The sequence below is a fragment of the Chrysemys picta genome, chromosome 5 (assembly GCF_011386835.1).
Source record: "Chrysemys picta bellii isolate R12L10 chromosome 5, ASM1138683v2, whole genome shotgun sequence".
Lineage (NCBI taxonomy): Eukaryota > Metazoa > Chordata > Testudines > Emydidae > Chrysemys > Chrysemys picta.
In genome coordinates this window covers 96,808,165-96,823,971 of record NC_088795.1, presented here as the reverse complement: position 1 = coordinate 96,823,971, position 15,807 = coordinate 96,808,165, and the positions used below count along the sequence as shown (strand labels likewise).

The 15,807-nt window shown below is 39.9% G+C and overlaps 1 long non-coding RNA gene across 1 annotated transcript in view; it reads right to left on the bottom strand.

Annotated features, from left to right (window-relative positions):
- The window catches only part of LOC135983724 (uncharacterized), a 34,619-nt gene extending 19,929 nt beyond the window's left edge, over window positions 1-14,690 (bottom strand). Inside the window, exons 1-2 of the long non-coding RNA XR_010601483.1 lie at window positions 14,624-14,690; window positions 14,362-14,545 (exon numbers count right to left, since the gene is read on the bottom strand). This is a non-coding gene — a long non-coding RNA (uncharacterized LOC135983724). The remainder of the gene's footprint in view (window positions 1-14,361; window positions 14,546-14,623) is intronic.
- Between the last annotated feature and the right edge of the window lie 1,117 nt (window positions 14,691-15,807).

Here is a 15,807-nt window from a genome sequence, read left to right as displayed (position 1 = left end):
ATATTAACAAAGACTGTTTTAAAAAGCTTATCAGTTTAAAACTTGTGTTTATTTATAGGTTAATAGACCAACTGGTTTCAGCTCAAACATATTCAGTCACAGTTTGAGCAGACCCACAAAAACAATTCTGGGCAACGACAAGGTATTAAAATATGCAAAAAACAAATACTGAAAATGAAGGAAAATACAACTAAAAACCACAATCAATAGTCATCATTCACCTTACAGTTATACATGTCCATATATACATGCTAAATATCTTATTTTATAGCTTTATTTTGGTTTTAAAACCTCTTGGTATTAGATGCAACCATAGTCCTTGCCTATGAGGGTTGAGCATTGTTTATGACATTTATGTTTTTCCATCAGTCGTTTGGGCTAGTTGAAAATTATTCCATAAAAAACTTTATTTTCAGACATTGTATGAACTGATAATATTGTTCTTGAGGTGTCACCAGGTGGCACTGTTACACACTGAACCTGGAAGACAGAGCCAGGAGCAGAACTGAACCCTCATCCCCTGCTCTGACATTTACACCATACTCCCTCATAGCTGGATGTAACATAATAATAAGGTGGTATACCTTTAAGCAATTTGTGAACCTTCTACTGGCACTCACTATATTCTATATTTTAGAAGCCTCCAGAATCCAATCAGAGCATACGTAGCTAGACCTTGCATCTTGTTTATATTCAGTAAAAGCAATTATTTGGACCCCACTATGTCCGGGTGGTTCTTTTCGACTATGTTTGTTATGTAAAAAGCAAAACAAACAAAACAAAAAAGACAAACACGGGTAAAACTATATTGTAGGCAAAATGAGGCAAAACTGTAGCCATCAGGAGAGTGGTGGACTTGTGGAATGCATTTGAAAATGTACACAAGAACTGGATTATAGTCTTCAGCGAGAGTTAGGATTGAATGTGATAGGTTCCTGGGCGCCCATTCTATCCATGATACAAAATTTAGTAGTCTAGCAAAATCAATCTGCTTTCATATCTGTCTTGCAGCTAAAAGTTCAACCAATTTACCAGGGTGAGAAATTGTGATCCATTCCAAAGGGCATTGGACTAAAGGCAGGAAATCTAGATTCTATTCCAGACTCTGCTATGGACTTGCTATATAACCTTGAGCAAATCACTTCTCTTTCAGCATCAATTCCCTAGCCTGTAATGTGACGATACTAATGCTTCCTGTCTTCGTAAAGCACATTGAGATCTATGGATGATGATGGCCTTGAACATGCAAAGAATTACACACATGCTTAATTTTCCCCTACATCCAACCTGTAAAGCTAGAATGCCACATCTTTTGTTTTATAAAAAAAAAATACAGAATTTTCATAGCTAATGAAAGAGAAATAATTAATACACTAATTTTTCTGTTGTTTCTAGGAAAATTGAAATTACTATTCTTTAAGTTGCCAAAACTATTCCACTCCGAGTGCATGAAGCAGAATTTAAGAAAAATGAACTCCTTTTTTGTCACAACCTTAATACAATCTTTAAGATGCTTTGAGAACTGCGCTGTATCAGGAGTTTGATTTTTATTTTTTGTTAAAACTATGGAATGTTGTTTCAAAACTTTGAGAGTTAGGCCCCAAAACACAAGGTTTCTCATTCAAATGAGTTACTGAAAAATAGATTAATTTTCAGGGGTCAGAAACAGCATTAGAAATTGCTTTTATATGCCATTTTCAAGTTACACCTGCTCACCATGAGGCAAAATGTCAGAAAATAATGAAGCAACATTATACATATCAAACTTGCAAGATGGGAAATAGGATTCAGATCAAAGGTCTCTGAAGGATGAAACTTACAAACAAATAAATTTCTGGCATTGAAGGGTGAGCAGCCTATCTTTGAAATCTTTTCTACAACCATTGGAGCATGCTTAATGGGTTTTGTGTTTCTTTTCTGAAAAAAAACTTCTCGTGACAGAATTAGATATTACAAACAAACTCAGGATTATGGCTGCATATTTCCTGTGAAGTGGAGGAAATGAAATAATAAGCTAATCACTGACAAGCATATTAATATACAGACATCAAAAATATTTCATTTACCTCATTCTATGTGTGTAATCCCAGAAAGTCAGGGTGATCTAAAATCCTCTCCAAATATTTGCTTCTGGCCAACAGTGCTATATCAGAATCTTTTAATCATGCCTAGAACCACTGCCTTTCTTCAGGAAAGGAACTTCACCCTCCTTTTTTCTTTCCTTTACTTCCCGATCAGTATTTTCAAAAGCCTTGCAGAACTGTCACCAGTACCTCCCTCCAGGTGAAGTGCATTTAACTCAGCTCACTTTGGAGGTAGCTAACATTATTCAATATTTGCTCAGGGGAGGCACATTGTAGGGTGCTTTACTCCCTTCCATCATAAAGACTGCGGGACTGAGCTCAGATTCTGAAATCAGATCCTTAATGTGGCAGTACACTGTGCTACCATTATACTGCTAGGCTCATGCATACACCTCTGATTCAAAATTATCAATCAAAAGATGTATAAGTGAATAAACACCATGAGCCAAATTCCCAGCTGGTGTAACACTATTGAATTCAGTGGAAGACCTGGGCCAGTTAAACCGATTTAAACTGTTCATTCTTCTGTATAAAATGCTACTGAATCTTAGTTCATTGCATTTTGTGTAACATTTTACTTTTACCTGTCTACCTTTTTTAGTCAAGATCCTTAAGCTAGATATTTTAACTGTTGTGTTACAACAGAAGCTTCCTGATGATTCAATCATCTTGATTTTCAAGTGTTGCAGAATCACAGAGGCAATTTTGAAAAGGCTTTTTCAGCCTATTTTAATTCATTAAAAGTATGCTCATTTAATTTAAGAGACAAAACATTTCAAGTGAATCTTTGGTCAATTAGCTGTTTCAATATTCTTAAATCATTTCTCACCAGACATATTAATTCTTACAGTAATGAAAAGAGCTCCCCAAATCCATTGGGTGTCAAAACCTTTTTTCAAAATAAGATATAAGACAGAATGTCAGAAGGGAAAATAAAGAAATAGGCTTATTTTTCAGCAAAAATCAGGGCTGAGAATCAAATTGAATTTAAATAATTGTTTTAGGATTTTAGACAGATCTACAAGAGACGATTGTTTTCTCTGACATAGTAAAATAATTTCCAGAACAGGCAATCATCTTTGAAATGACTGTGTAGGTGTCATGCTTAGCTAATCATGAAATGTCATATTAAAAATATTAATGTATTCCTCTTATAATATGAACCAAAGTAAAGTATTTTGTAAATAAGATCAGCCTTCTTTAAGTTTTGGAAAATGCTATTCACTGGCTGCACCATAATGCAGTCCCCTCTCTCTTGGTAATGAAAGCTGTCATTCTTTTTTCCATAATGTTCTTGAAGACTGGGAACTGATAAAATAAACATGCAATAAAAAACTTTGAGTAGTATGAATAAAGCGTCAAAGACACACTGTGGAAATCTAAACCCAATGGGCTTGATCTTGTAAAATGCTGTGCACTTCCTGTGGATTGATGACCATATTCCAATTCCACTGAGGTCAGCAGGAGATAAAGATTTGCACCATTCATCCCGCAGGATCAGAACCATAAGTCTTGTACTTTAAATGACACAATTAAAAGTTAATTACCAAATTGGACAAAGCATTGATATTGTTATAGTAAACCTAGTTCTATAGCACTGTGCCTTTTATTTCTAGAAAATGTTTATAGTAAAATAGGGTGATGGGAATTATGGTCATTCCAAGAAAAAAAGGCTGCGGCGTTTTTGTGAAGTTGATATACACAGTTTCATCAGAAGGTTCTAGTCTCTTCTTACACTATTTACATTTTCTAATTTTACAAAGGTTTCAAATTTTTGTTTTCTGTTTGACTAGGATTTTCCTAAGTGTAAAATGTAAATTTTCACTATCATGAACGAGTAAGTGAATCTCAAATGCTAGAATCTAAATACTGAACCTTGACAGGCTTCATTTATTTCTCTTTTTGAAGCAAAGTCTTTAGGTAACAATGTCTATCTTTCAGTAACTCATGCATGAATTTGTCATAAGAATTCTTCCTACTTCAGAGGAGTACTGTACATTTTTAACATACATACTGGTGAAAGACTGAACCTATACATTATTTTGTAAAGGTTTAGAGGAAGGAAAAGTTTCCAAACCAGCAACCTGCTTAGTGTAACCTCCTCATACACTGAAAACTTTGAAGACATACATTTGCATTAATTTGGATTAGGTTCATTACACAATTGTTTTTTCTGCTTCCACTTTTGTACAGTAAATCTCAAGGATGACTATGTTATATTTCACTGTTTTTTAATGTCAAGACAGAGATAACAGAACAACTGTTTTTCAAAGAAGTTAGAGGCACACAGCACTTTCTGGATAAAACACAATGGCACGTGTGGATAAATAAACAATGACGATGGGCCAGATTAACCTTTGCTGTTGCCTGGAGGTGTAAATTGCATTTCCATGTGCAATGCTAACCCCCAGTCCACCAAAGGGATTCACCTCAAAGGAAAGGCAGATGGCAGGTGTTGAAAGAGTAGATGAACAGTAATTGAAAAATTTCCCAAATTACAGAATTTTGCCTGTTATTCCTTTTCCAATAAGACAATTTTTCACTTGATATTGTGTTTCCTGATAGACTTTCCAATCATTTAGAATAACCGGACAACATAACAGCCGGGTTACACAATCAAAATGAACCCCTTCCGGGGTAGCAAAAGTCCAACAAAACTGTCTATCTGCCCTCACCAGGGTCTTTAGCCCCCGCAGTGGACCCTTTAAATTCAGCCCTTCAAGTGTCCTTCCACCAACAGAAGTCAGTCCAATGAAAAGATATTACCTCATCCCACTTGTTTCTTCCAGGAGCCTTCCAAGCAGGCAGCCTAGGAGCCCTCATTTCACTTTCCCCAACAAAAAATTGAACTTTTTCTGCAAAGTGAAATTTTAAAAATTTCCATGGGAGTTTTGCAAAAAGGGCATTTTTCAACAGAAAATCATGGCAATGAAAAACATTCAACCAGCTCTAGCACTTAGCACAATTGGGGCCATTCTGGTTGCTACCTTTAGGCAACACTGAAATATAACTGCTAACTAATAATAATAATGAAAAGTTGGAAAAGGGAACAAATGAATCATACCACTAAGTTTAGAGGGACTCTTTTGGCTCATCAGTTCTCTCATTAATAATTATTTGCTTCGTTTTTTATATTATAAATTGGCTTTTGCTCTCAGACCTTTGGATGTTGTATTCAAAAGTGTAAGTATACTTGTATTTTGTCCAGGGCCTCTATGGACATAGGTCCAGTAAAGAATGAGCTTCTTGGTTTATTTTGTTATATGTACATATTTAAACCTCAATATTTTACCCATTGGGCATATTAATCTTCCACATGACATCTGGTTTAAAAGTTAGCTACGAGGGGTAAGAAAAGCCCTATTTATAGGGTAATCTAATTATACACTTCTAACATGAAGATCTATCTGAATGAGACCTCATCCGGTGTCTTTTAAAAAGGTAAGGTGAATAACTAATAGGTAACAAAATAACATATGCCTATTCCTGAAAAACTGTTACCTGTTCTTTAAACTAAAAATAATCTGTGCATTTGGTTTTTTGCTTCCTTCTTTAGGCTAATGTTAGCTTTTGCCTTTTCCTTCCTCCTCTGCAAGAAGGGGAAGGCTCTAAATAATCTGAGTTTGGGTCAGAAGCAAGATAAAGGTCCTTGCATTCATCACCCAGTTCCCCTTGCAAGCTCTTCACTGTCAGCTCCTGGCCCCCGTGGAGCACGTCCATGTGCAGTGATACTTCAGCAAGATTTGTGTGAGTGTTTCATTCTACTCTCCTTCACCCTCCACGAGGGGTGTTTGCTGAGCAGTTGTATCCTTCACTGTCTCCACTGCCAGCTCCAATTCACCCACCTCATAGGCTGGGCCATCGCACACCCTCTTATTATCTTGCTCATTCTTAGAGCCCCTGCATTTCTTCCTTCAGCAAGTCCACCACTTCAAGGGGCACTTGTTCAGCTAGATCCCCAGGTCTCTCACCTAACAGTTACTCTTTTCGCTCTTTATTTGGATTTTGTTATGGGGCTTTACTGATCTGTTCCGACTCCCACGTTCCCTTGATCTAACTCCAGGGATATGGTAGATAATTTCTTCACTTACCTGATAGGTATTCTTTTAAAATATTAGAGTATCCACTTACTCAGGGTTATTACTGGATCCCACAATTACAGAAAAAAAAAACAGATCTTTTAAGCCTGTCCAGATTTAAAAAAAAATCTTCACAAGTAGTCACCATCAATTCAGAGAGTTAGTGGATCTGACTCTAGATTTTTCTGTAAACAAGAACTGTGTGAACAGTCAAGAAAAAGCAATTATTGTAAGTGAACAACTCAGAATATTGACAGTACAGGATCAATATATCACTATTCCAACAGCTGGCCCAGCAGTGCCTACAACACAATGTGTAAATTCTATTTCTTTAGAAAACAGTAATATTAGAGATGCTCCTGAAGGAGGAGTCCCTTGGGCCTTCACACAAGGTTTCTCTCTCTTGATTAATAAAGCCTGCCTGCATTCTCTGTCTCTAAATCTCTCCTGCTTTGAACAGTGGCAAGTGGCTGGAATACTAGCCAAAGGAGCTCTTCTCTTGCATATCTCTTTAACTCCATGATGCTGTGTCCTTTCACACAGGCTGGTATCATATTGGAAAAACATCGCTAGAAAATACAATTATTACATGATTCACTTTCACACTCTTTTCAAAATTTATTTCAGTGGCATGGGTACAGAATCACTCCCCTGCATGCCTGCAAACAGCCCTATTTCTATCCCATTGGAGGAGAAATTATATATCTGAAGCTGTCATTAGCTCCACTAGTGAGCCAAGAAGATTAGTATATCTACATATAATCTTATTTATCTGTTTCAATAGTAATAGTTTAACACTTACTCTAGCTTGTAGCTAATGAAGGGATAAAAAACGCCTCTCCTTGCACTCCCTCTTTCATTTAAATCCCTTCTTAAAACACATTTCTATCATCAATCTTCCAAATATATTTCCCAAATTTAATTTTGAATTTAATTAAAAAATACATATCTGTACAGCTTCAAAAATGGACCATTGAAATAGGTGTTTGACAGTATTGTCTCTGTTTGATTAAGACTAAACTTCTTTGGGCACTACAAAGCACTAGATATGATTTTGGGGCCAGCAACTTGCAAATGAAATCTGGCTTCTTTGGTCCCTTCTAATTTATTTCATTTGGATAAACTAAGTACATCAAAATGCATTCCTAGTCAGAAAAATTCATCTCACTTCCCTGAGGTCCACAGGAATTTAAGTCCCATGTGGGGTGCCATTCTGTAACAGACTATGGCCATATGCATATAAATGCCATGGGTATGATCCGGGATCTTATCTAGTACTTAAAAAAACCCAAAACCCTCCTTTTGCTATTAGTGAACAGCAGACTCTTATACACAAGGCTGGCTAGTCATTATAGAGACATGATTATCACAAATACTTAGCCTGTGTCTTAAATTTTTTACATTGTTACATCCCCCCACTTTTCTTGCCATCTCTTTTCTATCCGGTGCCTTTGCATGTAAATCACACAAACGTAGGCTATGTCTATCCTGCAAGCTAGTGATGCGATTTCCTGCGTGCATACACATATTCGCACTTGCTCGATGAGAGCTAGTGTGAGTATAAATAATAGCATAGCCACCAGAAGCACAGGCAGTGGCAGCAGTGGCACAACTAAGCTGTGCCACCTACACACTCATGGGATTCAGGCAGGTTTGTACTTTGCATGGCTAAAATGTGCCACCATTGCCCGTGCTTCTGGCATTCACTATTGTCTGTACACATGCTAGGTCTAAAGCTAGCATAAGTATGAGTATCTGAGCTGGGGAATCACACCCTTAGCTCAGAGTGCAGATGTAATATTAGAGCCCCTTACACACAGACTCAGTGGACCAAACTCAGAGACAATATGTAAGAGGCAATGTAAGTTCATGTTGCTACAGGGGAGAAGTGTGAAACTAAGGGACTGTGATATAGTCTGAGCTGGCATAACATGTATATTCAAGAGGTTGGAAGAAAATTTATGTTACATCAAATTGGAATCTCTCTAATATACTTAGGCTTACCTTGGAACTTGGCCCTGCACTGTACCTTAGCAACATATGCTCTAATAATACATTTTTACTGTCTGGCAAATTGGGTAAAGGTCACAATTTTCAATATGTCCAGGGTAAGAGGTTGTGTTGACTACCTGAACTGGTAAAATTTTACTATGGATCAGTTTTGCAATTCTCATATATACTCTCTACAATCTTAACTTTGGAATGTGCGTATTTGCTAAAAGTAAAATTCAGCCTTTGGCTGACAGCCTGTACATGGTCCTCGGTGTTAAAGAAGCTCTGCATAGCCTCTCTGCCTTCTGTTTGTTAGGGAGGTGGGATCTACACCTAATCTGAATATAATGATATAGAATGGATCACTGTATGTATGCAGTTGGAGGAATGGGTGGATCTGTTCTTATATAACTGCAGTGGTTGGGAACCCCTGCTTTACAGCTAGTTGTAAAAGACCCTGATGGAAGCATTTGCCACTGGAAAATGCAGTTGTCAAAATTGAAGCGCTTCATGAAATTATGTAAATATCACCAAAGTTATGTAAATATTTGCAAATATCACCAAAAAAGATCACATGTTGACACTTTCAGAACAATTAAGAATATAAGAACAGCCATACTGGGTCAAACCAAAGGTCCACCTAGCCCAGTATCCTGTCTTCTGACAGTGGCCAATGCCAGGTGCCCCAGAGGGAATAAATAGAACAGGTAATCATTAAGTGATCCATCCCCTGTCACCCATTCCCAGGTTCTGGCAAACAGAATCTAGGGACACCATCCTTGCCCATCCTGGCTAATAGCCATTGATGGACCTATCCTCCATGAATTTATCTAGTTCTTTCTTAAATCCTGTTAAAGTCTTGGCCTTCACAACATCCTCTGACAAAGAATTCCACAGGTTGACTGTACATTGTATGAAGAAATACTTCCTTTTGTTTTAAGTCTGCCACCTATTAATTTCATTAGGTGACCCCTAGTTCTTGTGTTATGAGAGAGTAAATAACACTTCCTTATTTATTTTCTCCACACCACTCATGATTTTATAAACCTCTATTATATCCTCCCTTAGTCATCTCTTTTTCAAGTTGAAAAGTCCCACTCTTATTAATCTCTCCTCATATGGAAGCTGTTCCATATCCCTAATCATATTTGTTGCCCTTTTCTGAACCTTTTCCAAGTCCAATATATATTTTTTGAGATGGGGCGACCACATCTGCATGCAGTGTTCAAGATGTGGGTGTACCATGGATTTTTATCTTTTATTTTTGTCTGTCTTATTATCTTTCCCTTTCCTAATGATTCCCAACATTCTGTTACCTTTTTTGACTGCCGCAGCACACTGAGTGATGTTTTCAGAGAACTATTCACAATGACTCCAAGATCTCTCTCAAGTAGTAACAGCTAATTTAGACCCCATCATTGTATATGTATAGTTGGGATTATGTTTTCCAATGTGCATTACTTTGCATTTATCAACGTTGAATTTCATCTGTCATTTTGATGCCCAGTCATGCAGTTTTGTGAGATCCATTTGTAACTCGTTGCAGTTTGCTTTGGACTTAACTATCATGAGTAGTTTTGTATCCTCTGCAACTTTTGCCACCTCACTCTTTAGCCCTTTTTCCAGATCATTTATGAATATGTTGAATAGGAGTGGTCCCAGTACAGACCCCTGGGGGACATCACTATTTACCTCTTTCCATTCTGAAAACTGACCATTTATTCCTACACTTTGTTTCCTATCAGTGTCTGCACCAGTTTAATATAATCAATGCAGCTTTACTGTAGACCAGACCTTAAGGAGAAAAAGTAGATAAACAGGTTTAGAGAATTTTTAGAAATTTTAATCCTTTCCTGTGTGGGTCACACAGGCCTTGCCTGAGCCATAATTCCTAGAAAAGTCAGACTATTGTAAGACTAACTGGTTGAGTGCAAATTTTACATTTAATTTTCTCTCATCATGATCACACAAATATTTGAGTGTGTGTGTGTGTGTGTGTGTGTGTGTGTAGGGTCCTAATTGCAAAGCATATTGTTGGAGCTTTATCTGGTTCATTTAATTGTTTTTGTATCAGGGTTCTGGCAAGCTATTTTGTATGTTCAGTCACTGCCAGTTAAAAACCAAACACCATCTAGCTAGGAAAATCTTGAGCCCTGAGGCAAGGCCAAATAACTGCATGTTTGCAGTTTTGCTATCAGAATGGGAGGATGGGATAAGAAGTGAATGTATAGTGAGAATAGAAGGAGTTTTTGGACAACTGACCTTGGTTTTGAGCACCTCTGACACCTTTAACATGTAAGTTTTATTGTTGTTATGACTAAAAATATTTTGATAAGAGATAATGAGTAGCTTTGCTGAAAATAGGAGAATTGGTGACCCAGTAGGGATTACTATTATGACCCACTAGTAGTCACTATAAGTTATGTGCTTTGTTTGAAGTTAGCTATAAAAGATTAGGCAAAAGAATTTGCTTTGGGAGCAGTGTGAGAAAATTTTCTTTGGGGAAGGATCTGGCATCTGAACTCTCCAGCAGTCAGACAGAAGCTTGGGACCTCCTGAAGCCTGGCTGCTGATCCCTCAAAACCATTTCAGACTCTTTAGATAACTATAAATGTTTTGAAATGCTCTAATCCTACTGAGACAGTGTGCGTGCTTGAGATCTAATAAAAAAGTAGTTTTAGGCAAAAGCGCTTTTGCTTGTGCCAAGCATTTATCAGACAGATGAGCTGTGCCCCCATTGATTTAATCCAGAAACCCCCCGGAGAGAAACAGTTAAGTTACCATTGCTCTGAGTTTTGAAAACCCTGGATAACAGAAGTTTCCTACAATTGCATGGGACAACTTCATTAATCTTCTCTATCCCAACAATCTGCAATCCACTCTATTGCAAAAGGAAGCCACCCCACCTTTGCAAATGGCAGCAGCTTGGGTCAGTGTTAGCCCATTCTTTTCAGACCACTGATCTGCAAGCAGAGTATCAGAGAGCCTCCTGGTTTGCAATGAAGAGTAGACCGATCAAGTCTTTTGCAAAGTGAGCTGCTTCCTGGTAATGTGCAGAGTAGGCAAGTAAAGTTTTTTCACAGGGCACCACAGTTCTAGGGCTAAAGTGGCCACCTTCCAGGGGGAGGGAGGCACTAGGGACACTGGCATATGTTACTTTGACTCGGGTCTGTGTACTGCATCGTGGACACCAGAGCCCTAGGTTCAAGCATGGATTAGAAAAGTCTTAACATAGGGTTAAAATACAACATAGACACTCAAGCCCAGTGTTCCCCAACATGGGTCAGCTGACTCAAGTCCCACTAACTTGATTGTACTATAGTCATACCCTTAGTTCCTGCTAGTGCTAATCAATGGCTTTTTACTTTTAATGCTTAATACTTTGTAGTTTATTAAAAGGTAAAACCCAACATTATTGAGATTATTAAAACATCAAAATTGTATTAAACCACTGTGGGCATAATTTTAATACACTTTTGGTGTTTTAACAAACTCAAAGTTGTTGTTTTACTCTTTAATACAGTGTAAAGCAAACATCAGCATTATTCCCTTCATTCACCGTATCTCTATATCAGTGATATTGAAGTTCAAAATAGTACTTCCATTTATCAGAATGCCTGGTTGTCCAAAAATTTTGGATATCCCCCAGGCTGTGTGTCTATATGTGTGTGTAGGGTGGCTAGGAGGGAATGATCCTACTTTTTTAACAATAATTACATAATTTTTGCTCCAAAAAAAGTGAAATCTAATCATACATACAGGAAACCTGTTTTACAGCAGCTAGTCAAAGGCATTGATGAAGTAAATTGCTTAATGATAGTGGTCCACTAATATACGCTGAACACAACTCTATTGAATAATGTGATGAATTCATAGGACAGGAAGTTGTCTAATAAGAGTGGTCCCTTCTTTGTATTTTACTCTACATGATAATACTGTATAATATATAAGTACTGGTACACTACCACATTATTGTTGCCCTTCCTCGGTTTATATAAAACCAGCATTCTCAGCCTTAAAATATTCTGTAGCCCAAAGTGCAGGACATCTCCTGATGGTCCATGACCAAACAGGAGAAGCTGATGGTCCTCTGTTCAGTGGCCATTAATCTCCAGAAAATGTCCATACCAAAGTTGCTATTTGCTTTTATAATACGTGTGAGAGGGGCCCTGCGTGTTGAGCTGGGTCATTCCCGTTGACCCCGCACGGGGTTCATACACCCTGTCACTGGGACTCCCTGTTAAGCAGGTGATTGAGGCCAACTGGGTTCTGGTCACATAAATGAATAGTCTGTAGCCCCTGAGCGAGCAGAGCAAACAAACAGTCTAGAGCCCTGCAGCCTCCTGGCTGGGGCAAACAGCACTGCAGTGAGCGAGTTGTCCACAGCGTAGTCTGGGTCTACCAGCTCTACCACCTGGAGAGTCACAGGTACTTCTGCAGGAACCCGCAGTACAAGTCCTGTTCCCTCTGCCAACCGCCCAACTGAGCTGGGCTGCCTCCTTTTATCTGGCTCTTCCACCTGGAGCATGCACAGCAGGGGAAGGGAGCATGGCCTCCTGGGCCCACAGTGATTGGTCTGCCCCTGTTGGCCCTGTACAGGATTGGTACACCCCGTCAAAAGATGCACTTTTCTTTCTAAGTGATCATTCATGCAGATTGACAGCACTGAAGACTGAAGCCCTCTTTTCATCCAGAGAAGAAGTTTAGTGTAATAGGTTGTCCTTTTTAAGCCCAAGAACCTAGGCATGGCTAGTAGTTCCATTGTTTCATACTCTGTATCACCATGTGCACTAAATACTAGAGATCTGCAACTAAAACAACACTAGACCTGTTGCTGAATATATGTGTGGATTTACTTTTACAAGACAGTATACCAGGTTAATTCATTTTTATGAGCTTTTATCACCCCCAAAATTCTATCATTGGCTTAAAATTGTAGCAAATCAAAACTTACATTTTTATTCTGTTTTCATGCATTTCATTGTTTAGTCTGGTCTATTTTTCAACTCCTCCAGAAAACACTAATGCAGTAAAATCAGGCACCTCTAGCAAAGGACAGATATGCTTATCGGGTAATGTATTGTCTGGTGTTAGCTAATGTGATATTTCTAGAAAGTTTTGTACTTATGCCAGGTTATATAACTATGAACTGTTTTCCCAGAATGCCTTGTACTCATTCTATGCTTTATAGTGGCGATTTATTAGTAGGTAAACTATGTATAACCCCCGTTCCTTGGAAGTGTAGAAATGGTCAGAGACGAGATGTATGTTCTGTTAAGGCTTACCAAATATGAACAGCATGCTAGGCATGATTGTTACAGTAGGCTAGGGATAACTGTGGCATCTGTGTTTGTACCCTGAAAAACAGGTGTGAAACTAGATAAGAAAAGAAGAGTAAGGTCTGTAATTATACAGTAGCATTTGGGGGATTTTCTACCTGTTGTAAACAAGGGGGTAGAAATATGAGCAGAATTGAGATCATACTTTGGATCAGATTGAAACTGCCACAAGACAGTTGTAGACGTCCGGGGTGGGGCTCATCCCTCGCGGGGCCAAGTGGGAGCCAGGCTGCCTCACTCCACAAGGCTGGGGAACAGATCAGTCTCGCAGGTCCAAGCCCTAAGTCGGGGCGGGGTCGCGAGCAATCAGTAGTCCCAGCTCAGGCCCTCAGGCAGGGGCTAAGCAAATAAACAGTTAGTTCAGGGCTCAGGCCCTCAGGCAGGGGCTGAGCCAACAAACAGTTAGTTTAGGGGCTCAGGCCCTCAGGCAGGGGCTGAGCCAACAAACAGTTAGTTTAGGGGCTCAGGCCCTCAGGCAGGGGCTGAGCCAACAAACAGTTAGTTTAGGGGCTCAGGCCCTCAGGCAGGGGCTGAGCCAACAAACAGTGAGTTCAGGGCTCAGGCCCTCAGGCAGGGGCTGAGCAAACAAACAGTTAGTTCAGGGCTCAGGCCCTCAAGCAGGGGGTGAGCAAATAAACAGTTAGTTCAGGGCTCTGGCCCTCAGTCAGGGGAGGAGGAGAGACGGCCACCCGGCGTGGAGTGACAGGGGGGAACACAGGCCCACCCACTCCACTGTGTTCCAACCCGGGGCCCTGTCAGCAGCAATCCGTCTGCTGCTGGGTCAGTGGGGATCCTGACCGCAACACACTGACATGGGTTCGGGTCTGCTATCCCCGGGCCACTTCCCATCTCCTCCTCCATGGGTACCTGCACGTCCCTTAGCCTCGTCCGCCGTGTCCCAGATCATGGGCTCCTCAGGGCAGCGAGCGCTGGGTAGATTGGGCGGCTCCTCCGGACCCTCGGTGAGGTGAAGTTTAGTCCGTTCCTCAGGATACGGCAGGCTCAGGGCAGGCTCGGCCAGTCCTCCTCAGGATACCGGGCTCGGGGCAGCCTCGGCCAGTCCTCCTCAGGATACCGGGCTCGGGGCAGCCTCGGCCAGTCCTCCTCAGGATACCGGGCTCGGGGCAGCCTCGGCCCAGCAGGAGCTTGGGCACCAGCGTCTGCCCTCTCTCACGGTCAGGCTGCAACTGAGCGCTGGGGCCGGGCCTTTGTACTTCCTGTCCCGCCCCTTGACTTCTGGGGGGCGGGGAGAGGCAGCGGTGACTCTGCCCACTCCGGCAGCTGTACTGGCTCATCCCTCGCGGTGCCGAGTGGGAGCCAGGCCACCTCACTACAACAGTTGTCTGGATTTGGTAATGTATTTGCTTTTCAATACTGTGCTGATCTATCTTTGATTAATAAACTGATAGAGCTGTCCTCTGACATGTTACACTGGTCTACAATTTTTGAGAAGTCGTCTGCTTCAGAGATAAAATGTACTATTTATTATGTATTTTGATGTACTGAATTCAAATATGACAATTAAAACAACTGATTGGCTACTGTTTCTAAGATATTTAAGTTTTTACATTTTATGTCTATGTATATTGTGCAGATAGTAGAGTTTTAATCATAAATTGTAAACCTAGGTCTTTTCATGTGTTTATGATTGCTTTACATGATAATATTTCACCTGTCCTGTTTATGTAACACTTTAAAAATCAGCAAAAGGGTTATATAAATAAAATTTATTATGAAACAAAAGGCAAAAATTATGTACATAGTTTAGTCCTATTAAGTGTCTACTCGGCGGTTCTTGGTTTGTCTCTTGTATTCATTAAATGGAGCATCTCTTGTCACTGTCCAGCAATAGTCTGCAAGCATTGATGGGCTCCATTTGCCCTGATAGAGTTTCTCCATTTTTGCAATGTCCTGGTGAAATCACTCGCCGTGCTCGTCGCTCACTGCTCCGCAGTTTGGTGGGAAAAAATGTAGATGAGAGTGCAGAAAATGTATCTTTAGTGACATGTTGCAACCAAGGCTTTTGTATGCCTTGAGGAGGTTTTCCACCAACAACCTGTAGTTGTCTGCCTTGTTGTTTCTGAGAAAATTTATTGCCACTAACTGGAAGGCTTTCCATGCCGTCTTTTCCTTGCCACGCAGTGCATGGTCAAATGCATCATCTCGAAGAAGTTCACGAATCTGAGGACCAACAAAGACACCTTCCTTTATCTTAGCTTCACTTAATCTTGGAAATTTTCCATAGAGGTACTTGAAAGCTGCTTGTGTTTTGTCAATGGCCTTGACAAAGTTCTTCATCAGACCCAGCTTGAT